The 22,250-nt window shown below is 44.5% G+C and overlaps 1 pseudogene; it reads right to left on the bottom strand.

The window, feature by feature from the left end:
* Positions 1-17,860: 17,860 nt before the first annotated feature.
* LOC133082549 (uncharacterized protein CXorf49 homolog) lies at positions 17,861-21,470 on the bottom strand (annotated as a pseudogene).
* Between the last annotated feature and the right edge of the window lie 780 nt (positions 21,471-22,250).

The raw sequence follows: 22,250 nt of genomic DNA, 5'->3' as shown, positions 1-22,250 counted from the left end.
ATTTGATGCTTTCTATTTAAGTACACTGTTTTCATGTCTTTAGCCAATCATTCTCTGATAATCCATACTAAGCCAACTCCTTCATTCTACATTGTTCACCCATTTTCTTTCTTAAGCTCTGCAGATATGCACAGCACACATATTTGTCTTTATGTACCCTGTGCCCATGCTTATTGCCTTTATTTCACAACATAGAACAGTAACTTTTCATGTCCTATATTTCATATATAAGACCCCTGATATTCTAATCATCACCACTACTCTATTCTTATAGTTCCCCACTCCTACTCCCAAATCATATAATATATGCCTACAGTGTTAAAGGCACTGTGATGAACATTATAATTTATATAGAACAGCTAATACATAGTTTATGACATTAAGACTATTAAAAAATTGTAAAGAGATAATATCTGAATAAAAGTAACAATAATGAATAAGGTAAGGCATATGTCAAAAGAAAGGTGTGTGGTTTTAAGCAGAATTGAAAGAAGGAAGAAAACACATTTAATTTGGGAATCAGAAAAGGCTCCATGGAAGTAATATTATTTAGGCTGTACCTTGAAGGTTGTATAATCTTGCAGTCAGAAATAAGCAGGATGAAAACATTCCAACTGGAAAGTTTACATCTTTACCATTTTACTGTACTTGCTTTTTCATCTCTTTTCATTGACATTCATTTCATTGCATTGAGGCATTAGTTTAAAATGCCTCAGATTTTCAGATCACTTCATTTAAACTTGTTAAACTTAGAGTTGTTTTTCTAAGCACGGGGAGTTTAGTAAAATTTGGAAGTCACATAGGTGTTATGTATGGGGCTAGAAGAAAGGAGAACCAACATTTATTGAACACATATTATGTTTTAAAACCTCACATGCTTCCTTGTATTTCCCTATCTTCAATCCTGTGAGGTTAAACTCCTATTTCTATTTTTAAAACGAGGATAATTGAGGCCCAGTGGAGTTGAATAATTTGTTCAAATACACTCTACTGATGTCAGGGTTGTGATTTTAATCCATCTGCTTTTTGCTAAACACATGCACTTTGGCCACATGATGCTGTTTCCTTACTACACTTTGGTACATAAGTCTTGAAAAGCTGGTTTGAGTTATATTGCGTAGGAAGTTAAATGTCAATCTTTTAGAAGTCAAAGCCATAATAGAGGTTTAAACGAAGTGATCTGAGGATTCAGAAGATTGGCATTTCAAACCAGTCAAGGAAAAGTGATGAAAAGCAAGTGCAGGATAGAGTTGGTAAAAATGCAAAAAACTGAATGCTATCATAGTTGACACAATGTTCTGAAAAGAGAAGTCAAGAAGAATAACAGTCCCAAGAACATATTCAAAATGTGTCCTCCAGCAAAATGTAGATAAAACTGTCCTTGGAAATTTTTTTGACTCATTTTCTGAATTAAAAAAATAATATAATTTTAATTTAATTGTAATCAATTGCTTTACAATTTTGCTGATTATTCATATGTGTTTTACATGAGTTATAAATCTCACTGTAGAAAAAATTTAAACATACAGAAATCAAAATGAAAAGCAATTGCAGTAGTCTGAATTTCTAACCTCCAAGAATAATCACAATTGCCAAAATTTTTGTGTATATTCTTTCAGGCTTGTGATGAAAATATATTTATGACATATGTTTTCTACACACATGCATACACACACATACACAAAATATGGAATTATGCTATAATGGTATTTGATCATTTAAAAACATTTATAATGAAAACGTTGAATGCTTGCAAAAGTAAAGATTATATTATTATGGACCCCACCCCCTGTACCTTTGTCTTGCTTCAGCAATTATCTACATATGACCAATCTTCTTTCATTTACATATCCACTTACTACCTTCCCCTTAGGAGTATTTTAAAACAAATCTCAGATACTGTAAAACATTATAAAAATCTACAAAATATATTTACAATAGATAAGGTGCTTGTTTTGTAAATAATACCTCAATGAAATGATCATTTTTAACACAATTAATAATAGTTCCTTAATATCATCAACTAATCAGGGACTGTTTGACTTTCCCCAATAGCCTAAAAAAGTGTCTTTTAGAATTTATTTGTTTAGATCAGGATCTAAATTCCAAACAGTGCATAAAAATATATTTTCTTTATAGTATAACATTATTTTTACCTTTAAAATCAGATTTATTGAATTGTCATTTATATGCAATAAAATGCACCCAAAAGCAGAGATTGGTGAGTTTTGATAAATGTGGATGCCTGTGTAATCAGCCCCACAAAGAGACATTAGGATGCTTCCATTACTCAACAAAGTTCCATCATGCCCCTTTGCAGATAACCCTCATTATGCCCTGCTAGTAGAAACACTGATTGGCTTTCTGTCACTATAGAATATTTTTCTTATCTTAGAATTTCATATAAATGGAATCACATAGTATGCACTCCTTTACTGTTGGATATTTTCATTCTAAAAAATATTTTTTGAGATTCTTTCATGTTGTTGAGTATATCGTGTGTTTACTCTTTTCTTGCTAAATGGTTTCCCACTGTATGGTTATACCACAATTTGTTTTCCATTATCAATTCATAGATATTTAGTTGTTTCCAAATAACTTTGACTATAATAAAGTTGTTCTGAACATAGTACTGCAAGTGACTTTGTGCACTATGCTTTCATTTTTCCTGGATAAATACCTAGGAATACAATTGCCAAGTCATACAGCAAGTGATTTTTTACTTTATAAATAACAGCGAGTTTTACACAATGGCTGTACCATATTACATTACCATAAGCAATATATGAGAGTTCCTGTTGCTCTACATCCTTGCTAACACTTGATATTATCAGGCTTTTTAAGTTTAACAATGATATTAGGTGTGTAATTTTATCTCATTTTAGTTTGAATTTGCATTTCCATAATGACTAATGATGTTCTATAACTTTTTATGTGCTTATTGTCTATTTATATATGCTATCTTGTTTAAATATTTTCCAATTAAAAAAAAAAAAAACTGTGGGAGAGAGGAGAAGATGGCAGAAGAGTAAGACGCGGATATCACCTTCCTCCCCACAGATACATCAGAAATACATCTACACGTGGAACTGCTCCTATAGAACACCCACTGAACGCTGGCAGAAGACGGCAGACCTCCCAAAAGGCAAGAAACTCCCCGCGTATCTGGGTAGGGCAAAAGAAAAAAGAAACAACAGAGACAAAAGAATAGGGATGGGACCTGCACCAGTGGGAGGGAGCTGTGAAGGAGGAAAGGTTTCCACACACTAGGAAGCTCCTTCGCGGGTGGAGACTGCGGGTGGCAGAGGGTGGAAGCTTCGGAGCCACGGAGGAGAGCACAGCAACAGGGGTGCAGAGGGCAAAACGGAGAGATTCCCACACAGAGGATCGGTGCCGACCAGCACTCACCAGCACGAGAGGCTTGTCTGCTCACCCGCCAGGGCAGGCAGGGGTGGGGAGCTGAGGCTCTGGCTTCAGAGGTCGGATCCCAGGGAGAGGACTGGGGTTGGCAGCGTGAACACAGCCTGAAGGGGTTAGTGCACCACAGCTAGCCGGGAGGGAATCCGGGAAAAGGTCTGGAGCTGCCGAACAGGCAAGAGACTTTTTCTTGCCTCTTTGATTCCTGGTGCACAAGGAGAGGGGATTCAGAGCACCGCCTAAACGAGCTCCAGAGACGGGCGCGAACCGTGGCTATCAGCGCAGACCCCAGAGACGGGCATGAGACGATAAGGCTGCTGCTGCTGCCATCAAGAAGCCTGTGTGCAAGCACAGGTCACTATCCACACCACCCCTCCTGGGAGACTGTGCAGCCCGCCACTGCCAGGGTCCCATGATCCTGGGACAACTTCCCCAGGAGAACACACGGCGTGCCTCAGGCTGGTGCAACGTCACGCTGGCCTCTGCCGCCACAGGCTCGCCTCACATTCCACACCCCTCCCTCCCCGTGGCCTGAGTGAGCCAGAGCCCCTGAATCAGCTGCTCCTTTTACCCCGTCCTGTCTGAGTGAAGAACAGACGTCCTCCAGCGACCTACATGCAGAGGCAGGGCCAAATCCAAAGCTGAACCCCAGGAGCTGTGCGAACAAAGAAGATAAACAGAAATCTCTCCCAGCAGCCTTAGGAGGAGCAGATTAAATCTCCACAATCAACTTGATGTACCCTGCATCTGTGGAATACCTGAATAGACAAAGAATCATCCCAAATTGAGGATGTGGATTTTGGCAGCAACAATATATATATGTTTTGCCCTTTTTCTCTTTTTGTGAGTGTGTATGTGTATGCTTCTGTGTATGATTTTGTATGTATAGCTTTGCTTTTACCATTTGTCCTAGGGTTCTGTCTGTTTGTTTTTTTTTTTTTTAAGTATAGTTTTTAGCACTTGTTATCATTGGTGGATTTGTTTTTTGGTTTGGTCGCTCTCTTCTTTCTTTTTTTTCTTTTTTTATTACTTAAAAATTTTTTAATAATTACTTTTTATTTTAATAACTTTATTTTATTTTACTTTATTTTATTATATTTTATTTTATCTTCTTCTTTCTTGCTTGCTTTCTTTTCTCACTTTTCTTCTGAGCTGTGTGGATGACAGGTTCTTGGTGCTCCAGCCACGTGTCAGGACTGTGCCCCTGAGGTGGGAGAGTCAAGTTCAGGACACTGGTCCACAAGAAACCTCCCATCTCCACGTAATATCAAGTGGTGAAAATCTCCCAGAGATCTCCTTCTCAACGCCAAGACCCAGCTCCATTCAATGACCAGCAAGCTACAGTGCTGGACACCCTATGCCAAACAACTAGCAACACAGGAACACAACCCCATCCATAAGCAGACAGGCTGCCTAAAATCATAATAAGGCTACAGACACCCCAAAACACACCAACAGACGTGGATCTGCCCAACAGAAAGACAAGATCCAGCCTCATCCATCAGAACACAAGCACTAGTCTCCTCCACCAGGAAGCCTACACGACCCACTGAACCAACCTTAGCCACTGGGGACAGACACCAAAAACAATGGGAACTACGAACCTGCAGCCTGCGAAAAGGACACCCCAAACACAGTAAGTTAAGCAAAATGAGAAGACCGAGAAACACAAACAGATGAAGGAGCAAGGCAAAAACCCACCACACATAACAAATGAAGAGGAAATAGGCAGTCTACCTGAAAAAGAATTCAGAATAATGATAGTAAAGATGATCCAAAATCTTGGGAATAGAATAGACAAAATGCAAGAAACATTTAACAAGGACCTAGAAGAACTAAAGAGCAAACAAACACTGATGAACAACACAATACATGAAATTAGAAATTCTCTAGAAGGGATCAATAGCAGAATAACTGAGGCAGAAGAACGGATAAGTGACCTGGAAGATGAAATAGTGGAAATAACTACTGCAGAGCAGAATAAAGAAAAGGAAAAGAATGAAAAGAATTGAGGACAGTCTCAGAGACCTCTGGGACGACATTAAATGCACCAACATTCGAATTATAGGGGTCCCAGAAGAAGAAGAGAAAAAGAAAGGGACTGAGAAAATATTTGAAGAGATTATAGTTGAAAACTTCCCTAATATGGGAAAGGAAATAGTTAATCAAGTCCAGGAAGCACAGAGAGTCCCATACAGGATAAATCCAAGGAGAAACATGCCAAGACACATATTAATCAAACTATGACAAATTAAATACAAAAAAAATATTAAGAGCAGCAAGGGAAAAACAACAAATAACACACAAGGGAATCCCCATAAGGTTAACAGCTGATCTTCCAGCAGAAACTCTGCAAGCCAGAAGGGAGTGGCAGGACATATTTAAAATGATGAAGGAGAAAAACCTACAACCAAGATTTCTCTACACAGAAAGGATTTCATTCAGATTTGATGGAGAAATTAAAACCTTTACAGACAAGCCAAAGCTAAGAGAATTCAGCACCACCAAAGCAGCTCTACAACAAACGCTAAAGGAACTTCTCTAGGCAGGAAACACAAGAGAAGGAAAAGACCTACAATAACAAACCCAAACAATTAAGAAAATGGTAATAGGAACATACATATCGATAATTACCTTAAATGTAAATGGATTAAATACTCCAACCAAAAGACATAGACTGGCTGAATGGATACAAAAACAAGACCCATAATATGCTGTCTACAAGAGACCCATCTCAGACCTAGGGATACATACAGACTGAAAGTGAGGGGACGGAAAAAGATATTCCATACAAATGGAAATCAAAAGAAAGCTGGAGTAGCAATTCTCATATCAGACAAAATAGACTTTAAGACAAAGACTATTACAAGAGACAAAGAAGGACACTACATAATGATCAAGGGATCAATCCAAGAAGAATATATAACAATTGTAAATATTTATGCACCCCATATAGGAGCACCTCAATACATAAGGCAAATACTAACAGCCATAAAAGGGGAAATCGACAGTAACAGAATCATAGTAGGGGACTTAAACACCTCACTTTCACCAATGGACAGATCATCGAAAATGAAAATAAATAAGGAAACACAAGCTTTAAATGATACATTAAACAAGACGGACTTAATTGATATTTATAGGACATTACATCCAAGAACAACAGAATACACATTCTTCTCAAGTGCACATGGAACATTCTCCAGGATAGATCATACCTTGGGTTACAAATCAAGCCTTGGTAAATTTAAGAAAATTGAAATCGTATCAAGTATCTTTTCTGACCACAATGCTATGAGACTAGATATCAATTACAGGAAATAACCTGTAAAAAATACAAACACATGGAGGCAAAACAATACACTACTTAATTACCAAGAGATCACAGAAGAAATGAAAGAGGAAATCAAAAAAATACTTAGAAAAAATGACAATGAAAACACGATGACCCAAAACCTATGGGATGCAGCAAAAGCAGTTCTAAGAGGGAAGTTTATAGCAATGAAATCCTACCTTAAGAAACAAGAAACATTTCAAGTAAACAACCTAAGCTTACACCTAAAGCAATTAGAGAAAGAAGAACAAAAAAAACACTAAAGTTAGCAGAAGGAAAGAAATCATAAAGATCAGATCAGAAATAAATGAAAAAGAAATGAAGGAAACGATAACAAAGATCAATAAAACTAAAACCTGGTTCTTTGAGAAGATAAACAAAATTGATAAACCATTAGCCAGACTAATGAAGAAAAAAAAGGAGAAGACTCAAATCAATAGAATTAGAAATGAAAAAGGAGAAGTAACAACTGACACTGCAGAAATACAAAGGATCATAAGAGATTACTACAAGCAACACTATGCCAATAAAATGGACAACCTGGAATAAATGGACAAATTCTTAGAAATGCACAACCTTCTGAGACTGAACCAGGAAGAAATAGAAAATATGAACAGACCAATCACAAGCACTGAAATTGAAACTGTGATTAAAAATCTCCCAACAAACAAAAGCCCAGGACCAGATGGCTTCACAGGTGAATCCTATCAAACATTAAGAGAAGAGCTAACACCTATCCTTCTCAAACTCTTCCAAAATATAGCAGAGGGAGGAACACTCCCAAACTCATTCTACAAGGCCACTATAACCCTGATACTGAAGCCAGACCAAGATGTCACAAAGAAAGAAAACTACAGGCCAATATCACTGATGAACATAGATGCAAAAATCCTCAACAAAATACTAGCAAACAGAATCCAACAGCACATTAAAAGGATCATACACCATGATCAAGTGGGGTTTATCCCAGGAATGCAAGGATTCTTCAATATATGCAAATCAATCAATGTGATAAACCATATTAACAAATTGAAGGAGAAAAACCATATGATCATCTCAATAGATGCAGAGAAAGCTTTTGACAAAATTCAACACCCAGTTATGATAAAAGCCCTCCAGAAAGTAGGCATAGAGGGAACTTTCCTCCACATAATAAAGGCCATATATGACAAACCCACAGCCAATATCGTTCTCAATGGTGAAAAACTGAAAACATTTCCACTAAGATCAGGAACAAGACAAGGTTGCCCACTCTCACCACTGTTATTCAACACAGTTTTGGAAGTTTTAGCCACAGCAATTAGAGAAAAAAAAATAAAAGGAATCCAAATCGGAAAAGAAGTAAAGCTGTCACTGTTTGCAGATGACGTGATACTATACATAGAGAACCCTAAAGATGCTACCAGAAAACTTCTAGAGCTAATCAATGAATTTGGTAAGGTAGCAGGATACAAAATTAATGCGCAGAAATCTCTTGCATTCCTATACACTAATGATGAAAAATCTGAAAGTGAAATTAAGAAAACACTCCCATTTACAATTGCAACAAAAAGAATAAAATATCTAGGAATAAACTTACCTAAGGAGACAAAAGACCTGTATGCTGAAAACTCTAAGACACTGATGAAAGAAATTAAAGATGATACAAATAGATGGAGAGATATACCATTTTCTTGGATTGGAAGAATCAACATTGTGAAAATGACTCTACTACCCAAAGCAATCTACAGATTCAATGCAATCCCTATCAAACTACCACTGGCATTTTTCACAGAACTAGAACAAAAAATTTCACAATTTGTATGGAAACACTAAAGACTCCGAATAGCCAAAGCTATCTTGAGAAAGAAAAACGGAGCTGGAAGAATCAGGCTCCCTGACTTCAGACTATACTACCAAGCTCCAGTAATCAAGACAGTATGGTACTGGCACGGAAACAGAAATATAGATCAATGGATCAGGATAGAAAGCCCAGAGATAAACCCACGCATATATGGTCACCTTATCTTTGATAAAGGAGGCAAGAATATACAGTGGATAAAAGACAGCCTCTTCAATAAGTGGTGCTAGGAAAACTGGACAGGTACATGTAAAAGTATGAAATTAGAACACTCCCTAACACCATACACAAAAATAAACTCAAAATGGATTGAAGACCAAATATAAGGCCAGACACTATCAAAATCTTAGAGGAAAACATAGGCAGAACACTCTATGACATAAATCTCAGCAAGATCCTTTTTGACCCAGCTCCTAGAGAAATGGAAATAAAAACAAAAATAAACAAATGGGACCTAATGAAACTTAAAACCTTTTGCACAGCAAAGGGAACCATAAACAAGACCAAAAGACAACCCTCAGAATGGGAGAAAATGTTTGCAAATGAAGCAACTGACAAGGGATTAATCTCCAAGATTTACAAGCAGCTCATGCAGCTCAATAACAAAAAAACAAACAACCCAATCCAAAAATGGGCAGAAGACCTAAATAGACATTTCTCCAAAGAAGATATACAGATTGCCAACAAACACATGAAAGAATGCTCAACATCATTAATCATTAGAGAATTGCAAATCAAAATTACAATGAGATATCATCTCATACCGGTCAGAATGGCCATCATCAAAAAATCTAGAAACAATAAATGCTGGAGAGGGTGTGGAGAAAAGGGAACCCTCCTGCACTCTTGGTGGGAATGTAAATTGATACAGCCACTATGGAGAACAGTATGGAGGTTCCTTAAAAAACTAAAAATAGAACTACCATATGACCCAGCCATCCCATTACTGGGCATATACCCTAAGGAAACCATAATTCAAAAAGAGTCATGTACCAAAATGTTCATTGCAGCTCTATTTACAGTTGCCAGGACATGGAAGCAACCTAAGTGTCCATCAACAGATGAATGGATAAAGAAGATTTGGCACATATATACAATGGAATATTACTCAGCCATAAAAAGAAACGAAATTGAGTTATTTGTAGTGAGGTGGATGGACCTAGAGTCTGTCATACAGAGTGAAGTAAGTCAGAAAGAGAAAAACAAATACCTTATGCTAACACATATATATGGAATCTAAAAAAAACAAAACAAAACAAAATGGTCATGAAGTACCTGGGGGCAAGACGGGAATAAAGACACAGACCTACTAGAGAATGGACTTGAGGATACGGGGAGGGGGAAGTGTAAGCTGGGACAAAGTGAGAGAGTAGCATGGACACATATACAGTACCAGACGTAAAATAGATAGCTAGTGGGAAGGAGCCGCATAGCACAGGGAGATCAGCTCAGTGCTTTTATTTGTTTTATAATTTTATTTATTTATTTATTTATTTATTTATTTATTTTTGGCTGTGTTGGGTCTTCGTTTTTGTGCGAGGGCTTTCTCTAGTTGTGGCAAGCAGGGGCCACTCTTCATCACGGTGCGTCGGCCTCTCACTGTCGCGGCCTCTCTTGTTGTGGTGCACAGGCTCCAGACACGCAGGCTCAGTAGTTGTTGCTCACGGGCCTAGTTGCTCCACGGCATGTGGGATCTTCCCAGACCAGGGCTCGAATCCGTGTCCCTTGCATTGGCAGGCAGATTCTCAACCACTGCGCCACCAGGGAAGCCCCAGCTCAGTGCTTTGTGACCATCTAGAGGAGTGGGATAGGGAGGGTGGGGGGAAGGGAGATGCAAGAGGGAAGAGATATGGGGACATATGTATATGTATAACTGATTCACTTTGTTATAAAGCAGAAAGTAACACACCATTGTAAAGCAATTATACTCCAATAAAGATGTTTAAAAAAATAAAAATATAAAAATTATTTTGTAATTTAATTTTTATTTTATATTGGAGTATAGTTAATTTACAATGTTGTGTTAGTTTCCGGTGTACAGGACAGTGATTCAGTTATACATATACATATATCCATTCTTTTTCAGATTCTTTTTCCATATAGGTTATTACAGAATACTGAGTAGAGTTCCCTATGCTGTACAGTAGGTCCTTGTTACTATATGTATCTCTTTTACATATGGTAGTGTGTATCTGTTAACCTCAAACTACTAATTTATCCCCCCCACCACAACATTTCCATTTGGTAATCATAAGTAGTTTTTGAAGTTTGTGAGGTTGCTTCTGTTTTGTAAATAAGTTCATTTGTATCACTTTTTAGATTCCACATATAAGTGATATCATATGGTATTTGTCTTTCTTTGTCTGACTTACTTCACTTAGTATGATAATCTCTAGGTCCATCCATGTTGCTGCAAATGGCATTATTTCATTCTTTTTTACGCTTGAGTAATATTCCATTGTATACATGTACCAAATGATTTTTTTTTTTTTTTTTGGCTGCGTTGGGTCTTCGTTGTGGCACGTGGGCTTTTTCTAGTTTTGGCGAGCGGGGGCTACTCCTTGTTGCGGTGTGACACATTAGAATTAGAACATTAGAGAATGTTCTAATTTGCTAGAAGAGAATTAGAACATTCTCTTCTCATTGCGGTGGCTTCTCTTGTGGAGCACAGGCTCTAGGGTGCATGGGCTTAAATAGTCGTGGCCTGCGGGCTCTAGAGCGCAGGCTCAGTAGTTGTGGCGCATGAGTTTAGTTGCTCCATGGCATGTAGGGTCTTCCCGGAGCAGGGATTGAACCCGTGTCCCCTGCATTGGCAGGCAGATTCTTAACTGCTGTGCCACCAGGGAAGTCCTGTACCACATATTCTTTATCCACTCCTCTGTCAATGGACATTTAGGTAGCTACCATGTCTTGGCTATTGTAAATAGTGCTGCAGTGAACATTGGGGTGCATGTATCTTTTCGAATTATGATTTTCTCTGGATATATGCCCAGGAGTGGGATTGCTGGATCATATGGTAGTTCTATTTTTAGTTTTTTAAGGAACCTCCATACTGTTCTCCACAGTGGTTGTACCAATTTACATTCCCACCAACAGTGTAGGATGGTTCCCTTTTCTCCACACCTTCTCCAGCATTTATTGTTTGTAGACTTTTTGATGATGGCCATTCTGATGGGTATGAGGTGATACCTCATTGTAGTTTTGATTTGCATTTCTCTAATAATTAGTGATGCTGTGGTCTTTTCATATGCTTTTTGGCCATCTGTACGTCTTCTTTGAAAAAAATCTCTATTTAGATCTTCTGTCCATCTTTTTGATTGGGTCATTTGGTTTTTTTTTTTTTTTATAATGAGCTGCATGAGCTGTTTGTATATTTTGGAGATTAATCCCTTGTCGGTTGCTTCATTTGCAAATATTTTCTCCCATTCTGTGGGTTTTATTACTTTTGTTTATGGTTTCCTTTGCTGTGCAAAAGCTTTTAAGTTTAATTAGGTCCCATTTGTTTATATTTGTTTTTATTTTCATTACTCTAGGAGGTGGATCCAAAAACATATTGCTGTGCTTTATGTCAAAGTGTGTTCTGCCTGTGTTTTCCTCTAAGAGTTTTATAGTATCTGGTGTTATATTTAGGTCTTTAGTTCATTTTGAGTTTATTTTTTTTGTATGGTGTTAGAGAATGTTCTAATTTCATTTTTTTACATGTAGCTGTCCAGTTTTCCCAGCACCATTTATTGAAGAGGCTGTCTTTTCTCCATCGTATATTATTGCCTTCTTTATTGGAGAGTAATTGACCATAGGTGTATGGGTTTATTTCTGGGCTTTCTAGCCTGTTCCATTGATCTATATTTCTGTTTCTGTGCCAGTACCATACTGTTTTGATTATTGTAGTGTTGTAGAATAGTCTGAAGTCAGGGAGCCTGATTCCTCCAGTTCTGTTGTTCTTTCTCAGGATAGCTTTGGCTATTTGGGTCTTTTGTGTTTCTGTACAAGTTAAAAAATTTTTTTGTTCTAGTTCTGTGAAAAATACCATTGGTAGTTTGATAGGGATTGCACTGAATTAGTATATTGCCTTGGGTAGTATAGTCATTTTGACAATATTGATTCTTCCAATCCAAGAACATGGTATATCTTTCCATCTGTTTGTGTCACCTTCAATTTCTTTCATTAGTGTCTTATAGATTTCAGAGTACAGGTCTTTTGTCTCCTTAGGTAGGTTTATTCCTTGGTATTTTATTCTTTTTGATGTGATGGTAAATGGGATTGTTTGTTTAATTTTTCTTTCTGATCTTTCATTGTTAGCATATAGAAATGCAAGAGATTTCTGTGTATTAATTTTGTATCCTGTAACTTTATCATATTCATTGATGAGCTGTAGTAGTTTTCTGGTAGCATCTTTAGGATTTTCTATGTGTAGTATTATGTCATCTGCAAACAGTGACAGTTTTACTTCTTCTTTTCCAATTTGGACTCCTCTTATTTCTTTTTCTTCTCTGATTGCTGTGGCTAGGACTTCCAAAACTATGTTGAAAAAAAGTGGTGGGAGTGGACATCCTTGTCTTGTTCCTGATCTTAGAAGAAATGCTTTCAGCTTTTCACAATTGAGTATGATGTTAGGTGTGGGTTTGTCATATATGGCTTTTATTATGTTGATATAGGTTCCCTCAATGCCCACTTTCTGGAGAGTTTTTATCATAAATGGGTGTTGAATTTTGTCAAAAGCTTTTTCTGCATCTATTGAGATGATCATATGGTTTTTATTCTTCCATTTGTTAATGTGTTGTATCACATTGATTGATTTGTGTATATTGAAAAATTCTTGCATCCCTGGGATAAATCCCACTTGATCATGGTGTATGATCCTTTTAATGTAGTGTTGGATTTGGTTTGCTAGTATTTTGTTGAGGATTTTTGTGCCTATGGTTATCAGTGATATTGGCCTGTAATTTTCTTTTCTTTTCTTTTTTCTTTTGTGGTATCTTTGTCTGCTTTTGGTATCAGGGTGATATGGTGGCCTCGTAGAATGAGTATGAGAGTTTTCCTCCCTCAGCAATTTTATGGAATAGTTTCAGAAGGATAGGTGTTGACTCTTCTCTAAATGTTTGCTAGAATTTGCCCATGAAGCCAGCTATCTGGTCCTGGACTTTTGTATGCTGGAAGTTTTTAGATCACAGTTTCAATTTCAGTACTTGTGATTGGTCCGTTCCTATTTTGTATTTCTTCCTGTTTCAGTCTTGGAAGGTTGTAGCTTTCTAATAATTTGTCCATTTCTTCTAGGTTGCCCATTTTATTGGCATACATTTGCTTGTAGTAGTCTCTTATGATCCTTTGTATTTCTGTGGTGTCAGTTGTAACTCCTCCTTTTTCATTTCTAATTTTATTGAATTGAGTCCTTTCCCTTTTTTTCTTGATGAGTCTGGCTAAAGGTTTATCAATTTTTTTTTTATCTTTTCAAAGAACCAGCTTTTAGTTTCATTGATCTTTTGTATTGCTTTCTTCATCTCTATTTAGTTCTCCTCTGATCTTTATGATTTCTTTCCTTCTATTAACTTTGGGTTTTCTTTGTTCTTTCTCTAGTTGCTTTAGGTAACCTTAGGTTGTTTCCTTGAGATTTTTTCTGTTTCCTGAGGTAAGATTGTATTGCTATAAAATTCCCTCTTAGAACTGCTTTTGCTGCATCCCATAGGTTTTGGATTGTTGTGTCTTCCTTTTCATTTGTCTCTAGGTATTTTTTGTTTTCCTCTTTGACTTCCTCAGTGATCCATTGGTTGTTTAGTAACATATTGCTTAGCCTCCATCTGTTTGTTTTTTTCTACAGTTTTTTATTCCTGCAGTTGAATTCTACTTTTTATAATTTTTTTTAATAATATGGGATTACTGAGATATAAGTTACATACAAGGTCTATGAGCCTCTATAAACATATTCTGTTACAGAACCACCACCACAATCAAAACAAAAAGCATTTTCATCAGCCTCAAAATTGCTTCATGCTCTTTGGTAATTTAACGCCTTGTCTTAACCCCCAGACCCAGGCAACGACCAATCTGTTTTCTATCCCTATAGTTTGGCCTTCTCAAGAATGTGAAATAAATGGAATCAGGCAGTATGTAGACTTATCCATTTGGATTCCTTCACAGAAAGGGACACATAGGGGACTTCTGGATGGGCAATGTACCTCTCCATCAACTGAGTAGTTACATGGAGTGATCAGTTAATAATTATTTGTCTAATTGAGGGCTTATGGTCTCTACAATGTGCATATGTGTGGTGTGTTTGATTTATATTTAATTCAATGTAATTTGTCTTTTATATCTTTGGAAGGGTAATTTTATTAAATAGCAATTGTAAAACCTTTAAGAGAAAGTGAATGATTGATTACTGTAAAAGTCAGGCCGGCGGGTGCATCAAAAGGACAAGAGAGGGGGCTTGGACAGAGGAGGATCCAAAACTACCGGCCTGGCATCCACCTGTGTCTGAGTGGTATTACCAGGACTTCAACACTGCACAAGCACAGGGGGCACCAAGCACACTGCAGTCATTTGAATGCTGCGCGCTGGAATCATGCAGGGACAGCCCACATGGCAACCCAGGCAGCCCCAATGTGCCTGGCTGGACCCGGCCAATGCAGGTGAGAGTCTCCCCACCTTAATTCAGCTGAGTAGCAGCCTTTATTGCACCTGCAAGCTTAACCCCCTGCTGCCATGCAAGGTAACATATAAGCCAAGAGCAGGGATTAGGATTTGGACATCTTTGGGCATGATTACTCTGCCCACCACACCCAGCTCCCTCTCCAAGGCTCACCTACACCTACCTTCTTTGTTTGTATCAGTTCCCCCCAAGAGTCAGAGAGAGCAGTTGGCCTGTGGTTGGGCTGGTGCTGGTGTGGAGTGGGTGGGGTGGGGAGGGGGCATCTTCCCAGTAATTGGGCAGGGAGCAGAAGCAGGCAGGATGGGGCCTAGGGCTCTCCAGGCCAGCCGCCACTGTCTCCCAGGCTGGAGAAGGGGCTTGAGGGGAAAGGCAAATGGGGTGAACTGAATGAGGGCGGGGTTCTGACCTCCTCCTACCCACGGGGGCCTAGATGTATGACCTGCCACTATTTCCCTCTGGAACTGGAAAGCTCAGGGCCAAGCCACAGCCTGTGATATACATGTTTCCAGCAACATTTTTCTGCGGTAGTTGGTCAGAACACGGAACAGAGAGATTGTGTGCTCAGTGGAGGGAAGGGAGGCAGGGAAAATGCATCACCAAGGGTTGAGGTCACGCCCTCCCATGTCACCTCCCTTTCAACAAGCTTCTCTATTTCCTCACACTGGTGACCACAGCCCCGAGAACCCCTCTGCCGACAGGCGGTGCTGGTGCTGGTGCTGGACTTCTCCCCGGGCACAAGTTGCCTGCACGTCTCAGTGAGCAGAAACCTCAGCTGGAAGGTCTCTGCCAAACTTAGTTACGCAGACAGCAGCGAGATGTGCTACACCGCCAAGCAATAACCACTGGATCAAGTTCAGGGTCAAAGCTGTAAACTAAGCAGTCAAGCCCACCTTCACCAGGGAGGGGTTTGAGTGGAAGGATTCAGTCCCAGGAACGTTCTTTTCTGACTCTGAGGTCTGTGACTGTCCCATCCCACTTGTGGTCTGTCCACCTGAGCTCATGCCATGAACTCTGGAAGCGAGTCAGGGTGAGAATATGGGGGAAGGGTGGACCCAAGTGCTCCCCATTGTCCAGGTGCAGTCACTCCTTACTTCCCATCCTCACCGCGCCCATCCCGCCCCTGTCCCCGGTAGCTCATGTTGGGTGGTCTCATATATGGGTCCCCTGATTCTAAGATGAGCTACTCTGAGGAGCCACCCTTCCCAATCTCATTCCATCCACACCCACAGTAGTTGTCAGACATCACAGGGTCACAGAGTACGATCGAGAGCCTCCTGCAGCGAATCCAACATTTTGAGCATCCCGACACCCTGTCGTGGGGTTTGGTGACTTCTGCATCACCCCCCTCCTATGTTTTGGGAATTTAACGACAACCCTTGAACAAAACAGATCCGACCCTTGCCTTTGCTCATTCAATGCCTTACAGAACCTGGACCAGCCTCTACTCCCTTTACTCCCTGAATCACATCTTTCTCCCTCAAGGGAGATTATCCCTGATTACTTTTATTCACACACAGGGACACAGTCACCAACCTGGAATGTCCTATCTACCCTCATACCCCCTTTTGTGTAGTAAAACACCGGTCTTTCGGGAAGGGTGTCAGGCAGAACCACCCTCGCCTCACTCAAACACAAATCTGTTCTTCTGAGTCTCAGGCTGGTACAGCCCTGGGTCCCGGCTGAGGGAAGGAAGTGCTCCCCAACCTCCAGTGAGGGGGAAATCGAACATGGAGTTCAGACTCAATCTCGTGTGTCCTAAAGAGGCAGTCTGGGAGATTGAGCTGGGACACGGAAATATCATTTCCAGGAAAATCTGTGTCATGGGGCGGGTGGAAGAGTATTTGACGGGGACCATGCAAGAACACAGACCTACTAACCACACTTGCCATAGAACCTGAAGGGCCAATTTCCACTCAAGGGTATAGAGACGACCAGGCTGGAGGAGGGTGGTCAGCTGGCTAGGGCAGGGAGGATGTGAAAGCTTCCAGATTGGAGCTCTGGAAGGGGGTCATGAGTTCCTGCTGATGGGGAGGGGGAATGGCAGAGATGAATGGGAACCGCCAGACCCCAAAGGAGGAGGGGGGTTTGGAGAGAACTAGAAGAGGGCCTTCGGGGGAAAGGGAGGACGTGCCAATGTGGCCTGGCAGAGCACACACAGGACCCAGACCTGGGGCACTCCGCTGGCTTGACTGCAGGGATGGTAGCAGAGGCTGGCCCAGAGTCCCCACCACAGGATGCCAGAGATACTGTTCTGGAAAAGGCTCTGATGTGGAGCAGCGCCCCGCCCCGGCCCCCTACCCCTACCCCTACCCCTAACCCTCCAGAGAGAAGGCAGAACACAGAATATGAGAGGTACTTTAATTGGAAACTGCTGTGAAACTGGGGCGGGGTGGGGGCAAAAAAACAAGGGGGAGAGGAAGCCCTAGCTGAGGCAGAACAGGAGGGAACGAGCTTGGCCACAGCTCCCGGGCCCCAAAGGTACCAGCTGCTCCTCTTGCAGGAAGACGCTGGGCTCAACCTGTGAAACAGCGGAGTCAGGGAAGAGCCTCAAGCCAGGGCCAGCCCCCAGCCCTGCTCAACAGCCAGGACTGTGGGAAGGGGTACGGTGTGTGTAACACTCACTTCAAAGGGTCTGGAACTTGTCAGCCAGGTACTGCATGGCGGCTGCAACAGGGACAGGCATTAGCAGGCGCTCCAGACAGAGGGATATAGAAGCCCGTCCCCCTATCCCCGTGAGGAACCGCCTAGCCCTGCAACCTGAAACCCCCTCCAGACCCGATGCAAAGAGCTCTGGGCCTGATCACTCCCCACCACCCGAATTGAATGTGGAACCGGTTCCTAAAGGGAAACAAAATGTGCCAGCAGCTCTCATGCTGTGGGCCGTGCCACAACCAGTCAGAACTCGTCACACAAACAAACAAACAATCCAACAAGAACCTTAGAAGCCACACCAAGCAGCAGTTCAAGGGAAAAATCAACGAGGCATCTCTAAAAGTCCGATCAGAAGGAGATTCCCTAGGACTGGTCTGGTTGGCAAAGTGTGCATGCAGTCCAGACAGTACTTTGCTACTTGTACACACGCCCAGCTGTACATGCACAGCCGGCTCCAGGGCCAGGCCTGCTAGGTTCTCCTCCCCACAGGGATGTTGGTCCCTGCGAGGCCGACTGCACCTGCAGCCCACCCCCACCCCAGGTGCCCACCCGGGTTCTGCACTAAGACACCGCTCTCCGTCCCTGGTTCCTCATACCAAGTTGCTCCTTAAGGTCGTCTATTTCTCTCTGTAGCATGAGACACTAGGCCAGCAGACACAGGAGGAAGAGAAATGATTAGTATACTCTGGCCTCCTCTCTCCTCCACCTTCTCCTCTCCCCAGGGCCCTCCATCCCAAAGCCGGGTGGCTAGACTGGCAAGGGCTCCTCAGTGGAAAGGAGGTGGGCTCCCTCCGTGGGGTACGCGATGGGGGCAGGGGAGGGGGGGCCCCACACATGTCAGTTGAACTTGGACCCAGATCCCACCCTCGAGTTTGGGCCTGCATTTCCAGGAGCCAGAGGAAGCATTACCCAAGGACAGCCCGGCGTTCCCAGTGGCTGCTGCTGCCTTTCCGGTCTTGGGGGATGGTCAAGTGGCTCCCGGTCACCTGAGAGGGAAAGGACACACAATCCAGCTTCCCAGGCTCCCAGTGAGGTGGAAAGGGCCAAGCGGGGTCTAACGTGAGGTGAGGCAGCACCACCCTCCGCTGGCAACAAGCCGCCCCTGCTCTGCCCAGCAGCCCGAACCTTCTCTCTGGGCCTGCCTCCCCTGTTCCCCGGGGGCAGCCATTTCACCACCGTGATCCCCAAAGACTGTGGCTCTGGATTCGACCCTCCCAGAGCTGCAGCCACAGCCAGCACGTGGGAGAGCAATGTGGGCGAACAGGACTTAACAGAAAAGGCTGTTCCCCTGCAAGTCTACACCCGGAGGAGCTGTTTGCGGGCACTGCCACCGATCACCCCGGCCGCACAAACCCCACACAGAGGATGATGTGGCTCAAGGCCAGCCCTGCCAGCACCCCGTCTCCTGTGGGAGAAGCTGCCTGGGAGCAAGGCTGTGCCCCCAGCAGAGACAGAGCCAGAGGTTTCTGTCCTCAACCCCTCTCCCCTCCCCTCATATCAAACCCACGACACTCACCTGAGGGGACAGGCCCCCTGGGCATGACTTCTCCCTGGTTCAGGGCCAAGGGCTCTGAGTTTCCTGGATCTTGGGGGCCTCTGGTGTTGAGGTCGCCACTGCTGGCTTTTCCACGATGCATGCGTGGAAAAGATGTGCCTGGCCTGTGAGTTGGCAGCTGAAACAAGAATTTCTCACCGATTTGGACTAAGGATGTGTATGTGTGTGTGTGTGTGTGTGTGTGTGTGTGAGAGAGAGAGAGAGAGAGAGAGAGAGAGAGTTGTGTGATTCGGGGCCGGGGTGAGGCAGGGAATTGGGAAGGGAATTTAAAGGCTGATCTCATTAGCACTTTCTCCCTCAGTCAGTCCCAGGCCAGCAGGCAGAGCTGATCTAGGGACAACAGTGGGGCACTGAGAAAGCCCAGGCCCCCTGCAAGGAAGGTCTGGGGAACAGCTAGGAAGTAGGATTCAGGAAGCTGGTGAGTCTAAATACTGAGGCTTTTCGGGGAAGCTTTTAAGGGATCCCCCGACCCAATTCAGCTACCAGCCCTCCCTTCCATCCCAGCCCCAGTCTCGCAGAGGAGGCTGGAAACAGGCCAAGGGTGGAGAACCGGGCCCAGCACACCCGAAGTGCTACCTTAATGTTTGTCCCTAGTAAAAGGAGCCCGATCTGGCATCCTAATGACCCAGTGACCGAGGGGCACCCAATGACGACCCCTGAGGGATGGACACAGGCAGCATGGGTGAAGACGTGTGTCCTGGGGGCGGTTGGAGCGGAGGGGGGGGGAAGAGTGGGCAGAGAGGAGGAGCATGGCCTACTCACTTGGCCCTTTGGGGCTGGGTCTCTATTTGGGTCCTTATCTTCTCCCGCCACCGCCTCAGACTCCCTTGCCCGCCTGGCCACGGATTTCTTCCCAGCACCGGTGTGCTTGGACTGTTTGGTTCCCGAAGGGACCAAGGTATACCTCTTGGATCTCCCAAGCAGCGGAATACCAGAGATTGGGGGCAAGGTGGCCGGTTCCAGGGGAGTTGCCGAGATTCGCTCTCCCCCGGAAGGGAAGGTTGTCCCCAGGGCAAGTTTGGAGGCTCCCCCGAGGGATTTCTTCTCCTGGGCCCCCTTCTTCCTAGGAGTGACCCGCGGCAGGCCACCTGCAGCAGCAGCAGCAGCTCCCGGGTAGCTGGGCCTGCTGCCCCCCTTCCCCCAGAGCACACTCCGCATTTTCTTAGGGGAAGAGATGCCCTGCTCTCCCACGCCCTGCGTTTCCACAACCGAAGTGAGTCCTCGCGGAGCCGAGGACAGGGAAGAGCCTCGCACATGAAGGAAATTCTCCCTGACTTGGAAATTCGAGTGTCTGGGAGTGTCCCCGGGATCCTCGGGTCTGCTGGGCTCGGCCTGGCCTCCTCCTCTGGGGTAAGTGCTCACCGTCATCAGCTGTGTCTCACTGAACTCATCTGAGGACTCGGGGTCGGACAGCAGCCAGGCCAGGCCTTCCTCCGGGAGCCGCTGGCGATCCGCAGCCACGTTCAACCTACGCTTAGGGCCTCTCTTAGGGTTTCCCCAGGCCCGGCCCGCTTCGGGCCCACCGAGGTGGAGAGGGCCGGTCGGAGCCGGCGGCGCTTCCCCACAGCTCTGGGCGGGCGCTCCTCGACCGCCGGGACCCGCCTCGAGGCCGGCCCACACGGCGGACACTTCGAAGGCGGCGCAGCTCTCCAGGGACGGGTGTCTGCGACGCCCAGCACGTCCCAGTCGGCCAGCTGCAGCAGGATGGCCGCCGCAGACTCCTCGGCCAGGTCCAGGAGGTCCCTCGTGTCGTCAGCCGGGGAGCCAGGTCGGCCTTCGCGGCCCCACAGCACCGGCCCTCCCGCTTCCAGCATCTCCCGCTCCGACTGGAAGCCCTCGGGGTCCGGGAAGCCGCCCTCGGGGTCCGGGAAGCCGCCCCCGCCCTCGCCGCTCCGCGGCTCCCCAGCTCGGGGCCTGGGTCGGGTCCCTGCGGGACTGCGGGGTCGGCCAGGCCGACGCCGGCCCGCTCCTCGCCCTCTGGGCCGAAACCCGTTCCCCACACAGACACCTCATCGGGGGAGCTCATGTCGCGACCCTGGCGGTGCCGGAACCGGGGCGACGGTCGATGGCCCGAGTCGCGGTCGCGGTCACGGCGGGCGAGGCGGGCGGCGCTCAGAGGTCAGCGGCAGCCACCTCAGGCGCCGCACAAGCTCGCCTCAAACGAGACGACGCGCGGCTTCCAGCGCACCTCCCACGCCCGCGCCGCGGCCTCCTCATTGGTCCGGCCCCCGCCAACCAGCGGGCGCCTTGTTCGCCCGCCCCCTCGAGGCCTAACCAATGGGGTCGAGGGCCTCTGGTTTGCCCCCAAGCCTGTGGGCGGTCCGGGCAGTGGGCTGGCGAAGGGGATGGTGGGAGTGCCTCCCTCTGTCAAGCCTCTCGGCCCGCCTCCTCCTGTCCCACCTCCCCTTTCCGGTTAGAGTCACAGCTCTGAGCCTCCGTCTCCCATCTACACAGGGGGTCGGGGAGTGAGGGCGCCGGGCTCCAGGGGTGGTGAGGATGAAACGTCAAGATGGAGGCGCTGGACGCCTAGCACGCGCCGAAAGCATTTGCCAGCCTCCCTTCCGCCGCAAGCCTTACGACCCAACAGGAGAATGGGCACAGGAGTCCCGCAGTCAGTGATCAGGGGTCGGCCAGAGAGCAAAGGGATCGTATTTTCGTTCTGTAAGGTCTCTGTCTCAACTGCTCCATCAAATGTGGCTCAGCAAACGTTATTGGCAGGCGGGTTTGGCGGACAGACTGGGGTTGGCCTCGCTCCATCAGCCCTTCCCCCGCTCTGAGGCAAATTCAAAGAAGAGGAAATCACAGT

The sequence above is a fragment of the Eubalaena glacialis genome, chromosome X (assembly GCF_028564815.1).
Source record: "Eubalaena glacialis isolate mEubGla1 chromosome X, mEubGla1.1.hap2.+ XY, whole genome shotgun sequence".
Taxonomy (NCBI): Eukaryota; Metazoa; Chordata; class Mammalia; order Artiodactyla; family Balaenidae; genus Eubalaena; species Eubalaena glacialis.
The sequence above is the reverse complement of the archived record's forward strand: the minus strand, read 5'-3'. Positions and strand labels throughout refer to the sequence as shown.